General features: G+C 45.4%; 1 protein-coding gene across 1 annotated transcript in view; it reads left to right on the forward strand.

Annotated features, from left to right (window-relative positions):
• The window catches only part of ITGBL1 (integrin subunit beta like 1), an 850,447-nt gene that overhangs the window by 744,910 nt on the left and 90,645 nt on the right, over positions 1-14,892 (forward strand). The window lies entirely within an intron of this gene.

A 14,892-nucleotide genomic window follows, 5' to 3' on the forward strand; every position in this document is an offset into this window, starting at 1 on the left:
GAAGATAACCAGACTAAATCCCCCACACGAAGCCGAGGACCAACACACCGACGGCGGTTAGCAAAACGTTGAGCCTTTTCCTGAGACAACGTCAAATTGTCTACCACATGAGTCCGAATCTGCTGTAACCTGTCCATCACAGAATCTACACCAGGACAATCAGAAGGCTCAACCTGCCCTGAAGAAAAACGAGGATGGAAACCAAAATTACAAAAAAAAGGCGAAACCAAAGTAGCCGAACTTGCCCGATTATTAGGGCAAACTCGGCCAATGGCAAGAAAGCCACCCAATCATCCTGATTAGCAGACACAAAGCATCTCAAATAGGTTTCCAAGGTTTGATTAGTTCGCTCAGTTTGGCCATTTGTCTGAGGATGGAACGCCGAAGAAAAAGACAAAAGGCCCGCCAAAACCTGGAAACAAACTGGGAACCTCTGTCAGACACAATATTTTCCGGAATGCCATGCAAACGAACCACATGCTGAAAAAACAATGGAACCAAATCAGAGGAGGAAGGCAATTTAGGCAAAGGTACCAAATGGACCATTTTAGAGAACCGGTCACAAACTACCCAGATAACAGACATCCTCTGGGACACAGGAAGATCCAAAATAAAATCCATGGAAATATGCGTCCAGGGCCTCTCAGGGACAGGCAAAGGCAAAAGCAACCCACTAGCGCGGGAACAGCAAGGCTTAGCCCGGGCACAAGTCCCACAGGACTGCACAAAAGAACGCACATCCCGCGACAAGGAAGGCCACCAAAAGGACCTAGCCACCAAATCTCTGGTACCAAAAATCCCAGGATGACCGGCCAACACCGAACAATGGACCTCAGAAATTACCTTACTTGTCCATCTATCAGGAACAAACAGCTTCCCCACAGGACAGCGGTCAGGTTTATCAGCCTGAAATTCCTGAAGCACCCGCCGTAAATCAGGGGAGATGGCAGAAAGAATCACCCCTTCCCTAAGAATGCCAACCGGCTCAAGAACTCCAGGAGAATCAGGCAAAAAACTCCTAGAGAGGGCATCCGCTTTAACATTCTTAGATCCCAGAAGATATGAAACCACAAAATCGAAACGGGAGAAAAACAGGGACCATCGAGCCTGTCTAGGGTTCAGCCGCTTGGCCGACTCGAGGTAAATCAAATTCTTATGATCGGTCAAGACCACAACGCGGTGCTTGGCTCCCTCAAGCCAATGTCACCACTCCTCAAATGCCCACTTCATAGCCAACAACTCCCGATTGCCGACATCATAATTGCGTTCCGCAGGCGAAAACTTTCGGGAAAAGAAGGCACATGGTTTCATCAAGGAACCATCAGAATTCCTCTGTGACAAAACGGCCCCTGCCCCAATCTCAGAAGCGTCAACCTCAACCTGAAAAGGAAGAGACGCAAGACAGGGGCAGAAGTAAATCGGTGCTTAAGCTCCTGAAAGGCCTCAACAGCCTCAGAGGACCAATTTGTCATATCAGCGCCTTTCTTCGCCAAATCGGTCAGGGGCCTAACCACACCAGAGAATTTGGCAATGAAACGGCGATAAAAATTAGCAAAGCCCAAAAATTTCTGAAGGCTCTTCACAGATGTGGGTTGAATCCAGTCATGAATGGCTTGGACCTTAACAGGATCCATTTCTATAGACGAAGGAGAAAAAATAAACCCCAAAAAAGAGACCTTCTGAACTCCAAATAGGCACTTAGACCCCTTCACAAATAGAGCATTATCACGAAGGATCTGGAGTACCATCCTGACCTGCTTCACATGAGACTCCCAATCATTGGAAAAAATCAAAATATCATCCAAATACACAATCAAGAATTTATCAAGATAATTGCGAAAAATGTCATGCATGAAGGACTGAAATACAGAAGGAGCATTAGAAAGCCCGAAAGCATCACCAGGTATTCAAAATGGCCTTCGAGCGTATTAAGTGCAGTTTTCCATTCGTCACCCTGTTTAATACGAACAAGTTTATATGCCCCTCGAAGGTCAATCTTGGTAAACCAACTAGCCCCCTTAATCCGAGCAAACAAATCAGAGAGCAAAGGTAAAGGGTATTGGAATTTGACCGTGATCTTATTAAGAAGGCGATAATCAATACAGGGTCTCAAGGAGCCATCCTTCTTGGCAACAAAAAAGAATCCCGCTCCCAATGGTGACGAAGACGGTCGAATATGCCCCTTCTCCAAGGACTCCTTAACATAGCTCCGCATAGCAGTATGTTTTGGCACAGACAGGTTGAAAAGTCGGCCCTTAGGGAACTTAGAGCCTGGAATCAAGTCAATAGCACAATCACAGTCCCTATGTGGAGGAAGGGAACTGGACTTGGGCTCATCGAATACATCCTGGAAATCTGACAAAAATTCAGGAGCATCAGAAGAGGGGGAAGAGGAAATTGACATTAAAGGAACGTCACTATGTACCCCTTGACAACCCCAACTAGTCACAGACATCGATTTCCAATCCAACACTGGATTGTGCACTTGTAACCATGGAAAACCCAGTTCAACAACATCATGTAAATTATGCAACACCAGAAAACGACAATCTTCCTGATGTGCTGGAGCCATGCACATAGTCAGCTGAGTCCAATACTGAGGTTTATTCTTGGCCAACGGTGTAGCATCAATACCCCTCAAAGGAATAGAGCTCTGCAAAGGCTGCAAAGAAAAAACACAGCGCCTGGCGAATTCTAAGTCCATTAAGTTTAGGGCAGCGCCTGAATCCACAAATGCCATGACAGAGAAAGATGACAATGAGCAAATCAGGGTCACAGACAGGAGAAACTTAGGCTGTACAGTACTAATGGTAACAGATCTAGCTACCCTCTTAATACGCTTAGGGCAATCAGAGATAGTATGAGCTGAATCACCACAGTAAAAACACAGCCCATTCTGACGTCTGTATCCCCTCTGTTCTGCTCTGGTCAGAATCCTATCACATTGCATAGGCTCAGGACTCTGTTCAGAGGATGCTGCCATATGGTGCACCACTTTGCGCTCGCGCAGGCGCCGATCAATCTGAATGGCTAGAGACATAGATTTGCTCAGACCAACAGGCGTGGGGAACCCCACCATAACATCTTTAAGGGCTTCAGAAAGACCCTTTCTGAAAATTGCTGCCAGAGCATCCTCTGTCATGGTTCTCAATGGCAAGAGACCGTAGTAAAGCATACAAAAGGACTAGCTCTTGGAAGATGGGAACTCGAGCTGACTGTGAGCTAAACCTACCGCACAACTAACAGTGGCCGGGTAGCGTGCCTACGTTTTATCCCTAGACGCCCAGCGCCAGCCGGAGGACTGCCTGACCCTAGCAGAGGAAAATACAGACCTGGCTTACCTCTAGAGAAATTTTCCCCAACAGGCAGACAGTAGCCCCCACATATATTGTCGGTGATTTTAGAGGAAATTGACATACGAAGTATGAAGATAGGTTTAGCAAATTGAGGTCCGCTTACTAGATAGTAGGAAGACAGAAAAGGGAACTTCACAGTCAGCTGAAAACCCTTTTCAAAACACCATCCTGAAATTACTTTAAGACTCTAATATCAACTCATGACACTAGAGTGGCAATTTCAGCTCACAAGAGCTTCCAGCCTCAGAAATATTCAAACACAGAGAACTGGAACAAAAATGCAAAACAAACTTAGGACTACAAGTCCAACTTAGCTGATAGTAGTCTAGGAGCAGGAACATGCAACAGAAAGGCTTCTGGTAACATTGTTGGCCGGCATAGAAATGACTGAGGAGCAAGGTTAAATAGAAAACTCCCACATCCTGATGGAAACAGGTGAACAGAGGAGATGAAGCACACAAGTTCAGTACCACCAGTGACCACCGGGGGAGCCCAGAAACCCAATTCACAACAGTACCCCCCCCTCAAGGAGGGGGCACCGAACCCTCACCAGAACCACCAGGGCGATCAGGATGAGCCCTATGAAAGGCACGGACCAAATCGGAGGCATGAACATCAGAGGCTGTCACCCAAGAATTATCCTCCTGACCGTAGCCCTTCCACTTGACCAGATACTGAAGTCTCCGTCTGGAAACACGGGAGTCCAAGATCTTCTCGACAACGTACTCCAACTCACCCTCAACCAACACCGGAGCAGGAGGCTCAACGGAAGGCACAACCGGAACCTCATACCTGCGCAACAATGACCGATGGAAGACATTATGAATAGAAAAAGATGCAGGGAGGTCCAAACGAAAGGACACAGGGTTAAGAATCTCCAATATCTTGTACGGGCCGATGAACCGAGGCTTAAACTTAGGAGAAGAAACCTTCATAGGGACAAAACGAGAAGACAACCACACCAAGTCCCCAACACAATGACGAGGACCAACACGACGACGGCGGTTGGCAAACTGCTGAGTCTTCTCCTGGGACAACTTCAAATTGTCCACCACATGCCCCCAAATCTGATGCAACCTCTCCACCACAGCATCCACTCCAGGACAATCCGAAGACTCCACCTGACCGGAAGAGAAACGAGGATGAAACCCCGAATTACAGAAGAAAGGAGAAACCAAGGTGGCAGAACTAGCCCGATTATTGAGGGCAAACTCCGCCAAGGGCAAAAAGGCAACCCAATCATCCTGATCCGCAGACACAAAACACCTCAAATAAGTCTCCAAGGTCTGATTAGTTCGCTCGGTCTGGCCATTAGTCTGAGGATGGAAAGCAGACGAAAAAGACAAATCAATGCCCATCCTAGCACAGAATGCTCGCCAAAATCTAGACACGAATTGAGTTCCCCTGTCAGAAACGATATTCTCCGGAATACCATGCAAGCGAACCACATTTTGAAAAAACAGAGGAACCAGCTCGGATGAGGAAGGCAATTTAGGCAAGGGGACCAAATGGACCATCTTAGAGAAACGGTCACACACCACCCAGATGACAGACATCTTCTGAGAAACAGGGAGATCAGAAATAAAATCCATGGAGATGTGAGTCCAAGGCCTCTTCGGAATAGGCAAAGATAACAACAATCCACTAGCCCGAGAACAACAAGGCTTGGCCCGAGCACAAACATCACAAGACTGCACAAAACCTCGCACATCTCGCGACAGGGAAGGCCACCAGAAGGACCTAGCCACCAAATCCCTGGTACCAAAGATTCCAGGATGACCAGCTAACGCAGAAGAATGGACCTCCGAGATGACTCTACTGGTCCAATCATCCGGAACAAACAGTCTACCAGGCGGGCAACGATCAGGTCTATCCGCCTGAAACTCCTGCAAGACCCGTCGCAAGTCTGGGGAAACAGCAGATAATATCACCCCATCCTTAAGGATACCTGTAGGTTCAGAATTACCAGGGGAATCAGGCTCAAAACTCCTAGAAAGGGCATCCGCCTTCACATTTTTAGAACCCGGTAGGTAAGAAACCACAAAATTAAACCGAGAGAAAAATAACGACCAGCGCGCCTGTCTAGGATTCAGGCGCCTGGCAGACTCAAGATAAATCAAATTCTTGTGGTCGGTCAATACCACCACCTGATGTCTAGCCCCCTCAAGCCAATGACGCCACTCCTCAAAAGCCCACTTCATAGCCAAGAGCTCCCGATTACCAATATCATAATTTCGCTCAGCGGGCGAAAACTTACGAGAAAAGAACGCGCAAGGTCTCATCACGGAGCAGTCGGAACTTTTCTGCGACAAAACCGCCCCAGCTCCGATTTCTGAAGCGTCGACCTCAACCTGAAAAGGAAGAGTAACATCAGGCTGACGCAATACAGGGGCGGAAGAAAAGCGGCGCTTAAGCTCCCGAAAGGCCTCCACAGCAGCAGGGGACCAATCAGCAACATCAGCACCCTTCTTAGTCAAATCAGTCAACGGCTTAGTAACATCAGAAAAACCAGTTATAAATCGACGATAAAAATTAGCAAAGCCCAAAAACTTCTGAAGGCTCTTAAGAGAAGAGGGTTGCGTCCAATCACAAATAGCCTGAACCTTGACAGGGTCCATCTCAATGGAAGAGGGGGAAAAAATGTACCCCAAAAACGAAATCTTTTGAACCCCAAAAACACACTTAGAACCCTTTACACACAAGGAATTAGAGCGCAAAACCTGAAAAACCCTCCTGACCTGTTGGACATGAGAGTCCCAGTCATCCGAAAAAATCAAAATATCATCCAGATACACAATCATAAATTTATCCAAATATTCACGGAAAATGTCATGCATAAAAGACTGAAAGACTGAAGGGGCATTTGAAAGACCAAAAGGCATTACTAAATACTCAAAATGGCCCTCAGGCGTATTAAATGCGGTTTTCCACTCATCCCCCTGCTTAATTCGCACTAAATTATACGCCCCACGAAGATCAATCTTAGAGAACCACTTGGCCCCCTTTATTCGAGCAAACAAATCAGTAAGCAGTGGCAAAGGATACTGATATTTAACTGTGATTTTATTCAAAAGCCGATAATCAATACACGGCCTCAAAGAGCCATCTTTTTTAGATACAAAGAAAAAACCGGCTCCTAAGGGAGATGACGAAGGACGAATATGTCCCTTTTCCAAGGACTCCTTAATATATTCCCGCATAGCAGCATGTTCAGGCACAGACAGATTAAATAAACGACCCTTTGGAAACTTACTGCCCGGAATCAGATCTATAGTACAATCGCAATCTCTGTGCGGAGGTAGTGAACCAAGTTTAGGCTCCTCAAAAACGTCACGATAATCAGATAAAAATTCCGGAATCTCAGAGGGAATAGATGACGAAATGGAAACCAAAGGTACGTCCCCATGAGTCCCCTGACATCCCCAGCTTAACACAGACATTGCTTTCCAGTCGAGGACTGGGTTATGAGATTGCAGCCATGGCAATCCAAGCACCAACACATCATGTAGATTATACAACACAAGGAAGCGAATAATCTCCTGGTGATCCGGATTAATACGCATAGTTACTTGTGTCCAGTATTGTGGTTTATTACTAGCCAATGGCGTGGAGTCAATACCCTTCAGAGGTATAGGAACTTCCAGAGACTCTAAATTAAACCCACAGCGTTTGGCAAAGGACCAATCCATAAGACTCAAAGCGGCGCCAGAGTCGACATAGGCATCCGCGGTAATAGACGATAAAGAGCAAATCAGGGTCACAGACAGAATAAACTTAGACTGTAAAGTGCCAATTGAAACAGACTTATCAACCTTCTTAGTACGTTTAGAGCATGCTGATATAACATGAGTTGAATCACCACAATAGAAGCATAACCCATTTTTTCGCCTAAAATTCTGTCGTTCGCTTCTGGACAGAATTCTATCACATTGCATAATCTCTGGCGCCTTCTCAGTAGACACCGCCAAATGGTGCACAGGTTTGCGCTCCCGCAAACGCCGATCAATCTGAATGGCCATTGTCATGGACTCATTCAGACCTGTAGGCACAGGGAACCCCACCATAACATCTTTAATGGCATCAGAGAGACCCTCTCTGAAATTCGCCGCCAGGGCGCACTCATTCCACTGAGTAAGCACAGACCACATACGAAATTTTTGGCAGTATATTTCAGCCTCATCTTGCCCCTGAGACAGGGCCATCAAGGCTTTTTCAGCCTGAATCTCTAAATGAGGTTCCTCATAAAGCAACCCCAATGCCAGGAAAAACGCATCCACATTGAGCAACGCAGGATCCCCTAGTGCCAAAGCAAATGCCCAATCCTGAGGGTCGCCCCGGAGCAAGGAAATTACAATCCTGACCTGCTGTGCAGGATCTCCAGCGGAGCGAGATCTCAGAGACAAAAATAATTTACAATTATGTTTGAAATTCTGGAAGCGAGATCTATCCCCGGAGAAAAATTCAGGTAAAGGAATTCTAGGTTCAGATATAGGAGCATGAATTACAAAATCCTGTAAACTTTGAACCTTCATAGCGAGATTATTCAAACCTGTAGCTAAACTCTGCTGATCCATTTTTATCAGGTGAAATCAGAACCATTCAAGGATTAGAAGGAGAGAGAGACGAAGGCTGCAGTAAGCAGAGATGCAAGAAATCAACTAATGAGCAAACTCAGGAAAAAAAAAAAAAAAAATTCTCTGCAGACTTCTTTTCTCTCCTTTCTTCTGCCAATTATTTTAACCCTTGGTCCGGCCAAACTGTCATGGTTCTCAATGGCAAGAGACCGTAGTAAAGCATGCAAAAGGACTAGCTCTTGGAAGATGGGAACTCGAGCTGACTGTGAGCTAAACCTACCGCACAACTAACAGTGGCCGGGTAGCGTGCCTACGTTTTATCCCTAGACGCCCAGCGCCAGCCGGAGGACTGCCTGACCCTAGCAGAGGAAAATACAGACCTGGCTTACCTCTAGAGAAATTTTCCCCAACAGGCAGACAGTAGCCCCCACATATATTGTCGGTGATTTTAGAGGAAATTGACATACGAAGTATGAAGATAGGTTTAGCAAATTGAGGTCCGCTTACTAGATAGTAGGAAGACAGAAAAGGGAACTTCACAGTCAGCTGAAAACCCTTTTCAAAACACCATCCTGAAATTACTTTAAGACTCTAATATCAACTCATGACACTAGAGTGGCAATTTCAGCTCACAAGAGCTTCCAGCCTCAGAAATATTCAAACACAGAGAACTGGAACAAAAATGCAAAACAAACTTAGGACTACAAGTCCAACTTAGCTGATAGTAGTCTAGGAGCAGGAACATGCAACAGAAAGGCTTCTGGTAACATTGTTGGCCGGCATAGAAATGACTGAGGAGCAAGGTTAAATAGAAAACTCCCACATCCTGATGGAAACAGGTGAACAGAGGAGATGAAGCACACAAGTTCAGTACCACCAGTGACCACCGGGGGAGCCCAGAAACCCAATTCACAACAATCCTCATTCCATTTAGTGAGCACAGACCAATTTCTAAATTTCTGGCAGTATAATTCTGCCGCTTCCTGACCCTGGCACAGGGCCAACAAGGTTTTTTCCGCATGATCCACAGAGTTAGGTTCGTCATACAAAAATCCGAGCGATTGAAAAAATGCATCTACATTAAGCAATGCCGGATCCCCTGAATCAAGGGAGAATGCCCAGTCCTGAGGGTCACCACACAGCAGAGAAATAACTATTTTAACTTGCTGAGTGGGGTCACCAGAGGAACGGGGTTTCAGAGCAAAAAACAATTTGCAGTTATATTTAAAGTTCAAAAACTTAGATCTATCCCCGTAAAACAAATCTGGAGTAGGAATTCTAGGCTCTAAAGCTGGAGTCTGAACAACATAATCTTGGATACTCTGAACTCTTGCAGCAAGCTGATCCACACGAGAAAACATCCCTGTCCGCGCCCAAATCCACCCAGAGATTAAGAGGAAGGAAAAAGACAAAACAGACTAAAGAAAAAAAAAAATGGCTCAGAACTCTTTTTCTTTTCCTTCTTTTGAGATGCATTCAACTCATTTTTGGCCAGTTGTACTGTTATGGACTGGTAATTTAGGAGCGACATGCGACTAGCTCTGAGCAGGTGGTAACTATACAGACCGCAGTTCCTGATCTTAACACAACACTAGCAGTAGCCGTGGGATGTTCCTGTCACTCCCTGGACACCTCGTCACAGCCGGAGAACTAGCTACCCCTAAAGGTAGGAATAGGAAAGCTATCTTGCCTCAGAGAAGATCCCCAAAGGATAGGACAGCCCCCCACAAATATTGACTGTGAGAGGAGAAGGAAATGACATACGTAGTATGAAACAAGATTTAGCAAAGGAGGCCACTTCTAGCTAGATAGATAGTACAGGAAAGAACACTGTGCGGTCAGTAATAAAAACTAGAAAAAGTCCACCACAGAGATATGCAAAAATCTCCACACCTGACTAAAGGTGTGGAGGGCAAAATCTGCAGCCCAGAGCTTCCAGCTTAGCTGAATAGATCCATACTGATAAGCTGGACAAATGAGCAAAACATAGAATGTGCTGAACAATAAAGTCCACAAGTGGACTGCCAAAGGACAAGCAAGGACTTATCTTTGCTGAACTGGACAGAGTGTCAGGGAAATCCAAAAGAGCAGTGGCTCCAAGCAGGAACAATTGACAACTGGCATTGATTGAGGGATAAGGCCAGACTAAAATAGCCGAGCCAGAAAGACGATCAGTGGAAGCAGCTGCTGATGCTAAATCCAAGAAGCAGCTATACCACTCAAAACCACAGGAGGGAGCCCAAGAGCAGAATTCACAAAAGTGCTACTTACAACCACCGGAGGGAGCCCAAGAGCGGAATTCACAACACTTGACCACCTGAGCGAACCACTTGATGAATTTTTCGATAATAATTGGTGAAATCCAGAAATCACTGCAGACCCTTGAGGTCTCTGGATTGCACCCAATCAGCAATAGCCTGTACCTTTCCGGGATCCATCCGAAACCCATTGGCAGAAAGGATGAACCCCAGAAAGGAAAGCTCCTGGACACAAAACGAACATTTCTTGGGTTTAGCAAACAGAGAATTTCCCCATAACCTATGAAGAACAGCATTTAAATGGCCAATGTGGGATTCCTTGTCAGGAGAGAAAACAAGGATATCGTCCAGGTATACAACCATAAAGTGCCCGATAAAATCAGAAAAAAACATCATTCATTAAGCTCTGAAACACCCAGACGCGTTCGTGAGACTGAAGGGCATGACCATATTTTCAAACAGACCCTCGGAGGTGAGAAATGCCGTTTTCCACTCATCCCTTTCCCGAATGCGGAAAACGTTATATGCTCCCCTGAGATCAAGTTTGGAAAACCACTTAGCCCCAGACAATTGGTTTTAAAGATCTGGAATGAGTGGGAGAAGGTAGGTATTTCTTACTGTAATTTTATTTTATTTCCTGGAAATCGAGGCACGGTTGTAAGCCACCATCTTTTTTCTTAGCTAAATAGAATCCAGCGGCCACAGGAGAGACAGAGGGACAGATGGGACCTTTGCATAGACTATCAGAGATATAGTATTTCATAGCGGTACGTTCCGGGCCAGAAAGATTGTACAAACGGGCCTTGGGCAATTTAGAACCCGGAATAAGATTAATAGTACAATCATGAGGTTGATGTGGTGGCAAGACCTCAGCCACTTTGTCGGAGAACACGTCCCTTAAATCCTTTAGGTATCCTGGAATACCCTCCAGATTAATGGCAAAAACAGCAGAAAGAAAACCATTGGGACAATTAGGACCCCATTTAACAATATCACGAGATCCCCAGTCTATAACAGGATTAAGCGTCTGTAACCAGGGGAACCCCAATACTAGTCCTTCAAGGAAGAATATTCATAACATAACCTGAAATTTGTTCCTGGTGCAAGGAACCCACCTTGAGGAGGAACTCTTCAGAGACAAACTTAATAACATTTTGAGCCAACAGTGTCTTATCTATGGCAATGATATGAATGGGAGTCTCTAGCCTAACTGTCCCTAACTTTAACTTGGATGCCTGACTAGTGTCAATGAAGTTCATGGAAGATCCACAGTCCACAAAAGTAGATGAGTATCCACCTCCATAAAACAGTTCCACCTCAAACAAAACTTTTTGAACTGATGAAAATAGCACCTGAGAGTCTGGGTGACCTCCTTGACAATCACCAGAAGCTTGTTAATCGATGGACAAGAGGGGCAGTCTTTCTTCCAAGATCCCAGATCTCCACAATAAAATCATAATTTCCCATTATGTCTTCTCTTCCTTTCCTACTCCTTGAAGTTGGTGGCACCAAACTCCATGGTGTCCGTAAATGCCATAACCTCAGACTTAGCAGCCAATATCTCTCACTGGATAATTCCTCTTTCCAGTATTCTCCGGTCCATACGAATGGCCTTGGTCATGACCTCCTCCAGGGAATTGGGTGGCGGATGGAGGGCCAGAGCATCCTTGAGATGATCCAAAAGTCCTCTCCTGAACTGGCATCTCAAAAGAGAGTCATCCCAAGACACTTCAGTGGACCACCATCTAAACTCAGAACAATACCGTTCAGCAGTGAGTTTACTCTGGGAGAGACCCATGATTACGTCCTCTGCCACCCTGACCCAGTCTGGTTCATCATAAATCAGTCCTAAAGCCTCAAAGAACCTATCCACAGACATTTGTTCAGGGGCAGTAGCAGGTAAAGAAAAAGCCCAGGTTAGAGGACCCTCCGGGAGCAACTAAATAATTATCCCCACCCGTTGACTCTCATCTCCTGAAGATCCGGATCTGAAGGAAAAAAGAAGCTTACAACCCTCTCTGAATGTAAGAAACCTCTTCTTCTCTCCAGAGGAAGTATCAGGGAGCCTGACCGTAGGTTCAGGAGAGTGTAAGGAAATATCAATAGGGTTAAATTGCTTAACAGCTGATTTTGGAACCCTGAAAAATTTTACAGTTTCAGTAAGGTCAAGCTGGAGTTGGTTGTGAGAGGAAGCAAGAGCCTTATGTTCCACTGACAAATCCTGCATCATTTGGGTCAGATTTGACATCTGACCCGCAAGAGTGTGCAGGGGATCACGCAAAAAACTGTCAGTGGTCGGTTATAATGTCACTCCACAGCTATGCAGGTAGATGCACGCTCCACTAGATGGCAGTAGAGTGGAGGGAAGACTGCAACACTTGCCAGAGCAGACCTGCAGCGTTGCAGCGGGCCATCACCAGGTGGCAACAGGGTAGTCAAATAAGCCACATCAAAACCAGGAGAGTAACGTAGTACAAAGGGGAAAATCAACTCAGAGTCAGAGACGTGCCAGAGGGTCAATACCAGATGGAAGTAGAAGTATCAGGAGCAAAAGACAGAGACAGGTCAGAGACACAGCTGAGTCAAATACCAGAGAGTCAAAACACGAAGAGAAAACACTGAGTCGGAATGGGGGAAGGGGAATGAACAGACACGGGAACAGTCAGGAATCGCAGCAGGACAAATCAGGAAATAACCAGAGTCAGCTAATCACGCTGTAGGCAGAAGCTATCACTGACACCACCTGCAAGATGCAGCGGAGATAAATAGCAAACCTGAGACCAGACTGAGGCTGAGAAAAGTTAACCCCTGACATGATCAGACCAGGAAAAGGGAAGACAGGACTTAAAACCCAGTCTGGATCATGACAGTGAGGGTGATCAATGAGTGGAACAGGCTGGCACGACAGATGGTGAGTTCTCCTTCAATGGAAGTCTTCAAACAGAGGCTGGACAGAAATCTGTCTTTGATGGTTTATTGAATTCTGCATTGAGCAGTAGGTTGGATACAATGACCCTAGAGTCAACTCTAACATTCTATGATTCTATAAGATGTGTACTGTTGTTTACTTAGACTAAAGGTTTTTGTACCTGGTGATTATCATTGCTGTTTCTAGCAGGCATGCGTTTGCAAGTCCAACTCCGCCCCTTCCTCTGAAAAGCAGCCCACTCTCTATAGACAGAGTACACAGAGAACATTGTGTGGGAAGGGCCAGCTTTCTCATCTCTGCTGGATTGCTAAATCTAAAAGCTCTGATTGTGCCAGAACTGGTGCATCCAATAAATTCAGTGATACATCATTGGATTCAGAGTATTTTTGCTTATATCTTGATGCTCAGATAAGGTAGCAAAAACCTACTTACAGATTCCTTTTATCACCGTTTTCATGTTCCTGATGCTAATTCTCCACCTTGTTTGTTTGCAATGTCTATCATACTAGATATTTAATGTTTTGCAGAAAACACCAGATTTGCTTTTAGGTTTCTAAAGTACACTAAAAAGCACACTTTATTATAATTATACATAAGCATTGGAAACTAACATAGTCTTTGATGCAGGTTTTTGAGCTACTTTAAAGGCAGAACAGAATCCAGCAGAAAGAAGTCATATACTTAAAGATGTTGTCCACTACTTGGACAACTTCTTCTCAATCCCTACACATGCTTGGCTGAAAAAAAAGCTTATATTCACCTCCCATGCTGGAACCGTATCAGCAACTTGCTCACCCCAGGGCTGCTGTTCTGTTGTTGTGACACGTGACCCCGGTGCCCAATCAGCACTTGCGTCACCTCCGGTCAAATTGAACATAAGGAGGAAGTGAGAGTGCAGCTGCAGCCTGGACTTGCTCTTCACATATCACAGTAACAGCACGATAGCCCCGGGACTGCGAGTGGTGATGTGGCTGCCATGGCGCCAGCACGGGAGGTGAATATAGTTTTTTTTATTTTATCAGGGCTAAACATTTAGATCAAGTAGGGGTTGTCCAAGTAGTGGACAACCGCTTTACCTTTAAATACATTTTTGGTAAGTCCAAATTCTGATGATGTACTGTAAATGTATAATCAATATTGACCAATTTTTCTAGAAAAACCCTTGACAGGCTTCATTACCCATCATGTCTGCTAGATGTCCACACATAGCATAGACATCTCCCGGCAGAATATCATGAAATCACATTTTTTAAAGAAGGTAATCTTGCGCCATTTATCTTTGGATATATTGAGCCAGGAGAACAGGTAAGGAAGGACACATACAGCAATTTTTTTTTCATGGACAGATTTTGTGAGTGAACAAAATCGGTCATGAGCATGGCCCCATTGAATAACATTGGTCCCAGTGGTATCTGATAAAAAATCAGATAGCACTTGTGCGATTTATACGCTTGTGTGACCCTGGCCAGAGTAGAGTAGGCTTGCTAAGGTTGCCATAGCAACCCCAGAGCAAGCATTAAAAAAAATCTTTTCATTGCCACACCAAAAGTAAGGCTGGGTTCACATTGCGTTAATGTGTTCACGCTAACGGACAGCGTTGCACGGCGAAAATGTCACAATTAACGCCGTGCAACGGGGCCGTTAGCGTGCCCATTGACAGCAATGTCAATTTCTCCTGCAGCGCATCACTAGCGCGTGCCTTTTTCGGCTCGCGCTAGTGATGTGCCATTCTTCTGTGACGCGCCTCGGACGCTGCTTGCAGCGTCCGCGGCGCG

This window comes from Ranitomeya variabilis, chromosome 3 (genome assembly GCF_051348905.1).
Source record: "Ranitomeya variabilis isolate aRanVar5 chromosome 3, aRanVar5.hap1, whole genome shotgun sequence".
Taxonomy (NCBI): Eukaryota; Metazoa; Chordata; class Amphibia; order Anura; family Dendrobatidae; genus Ranitomeya; species Ranitomeya variabilis.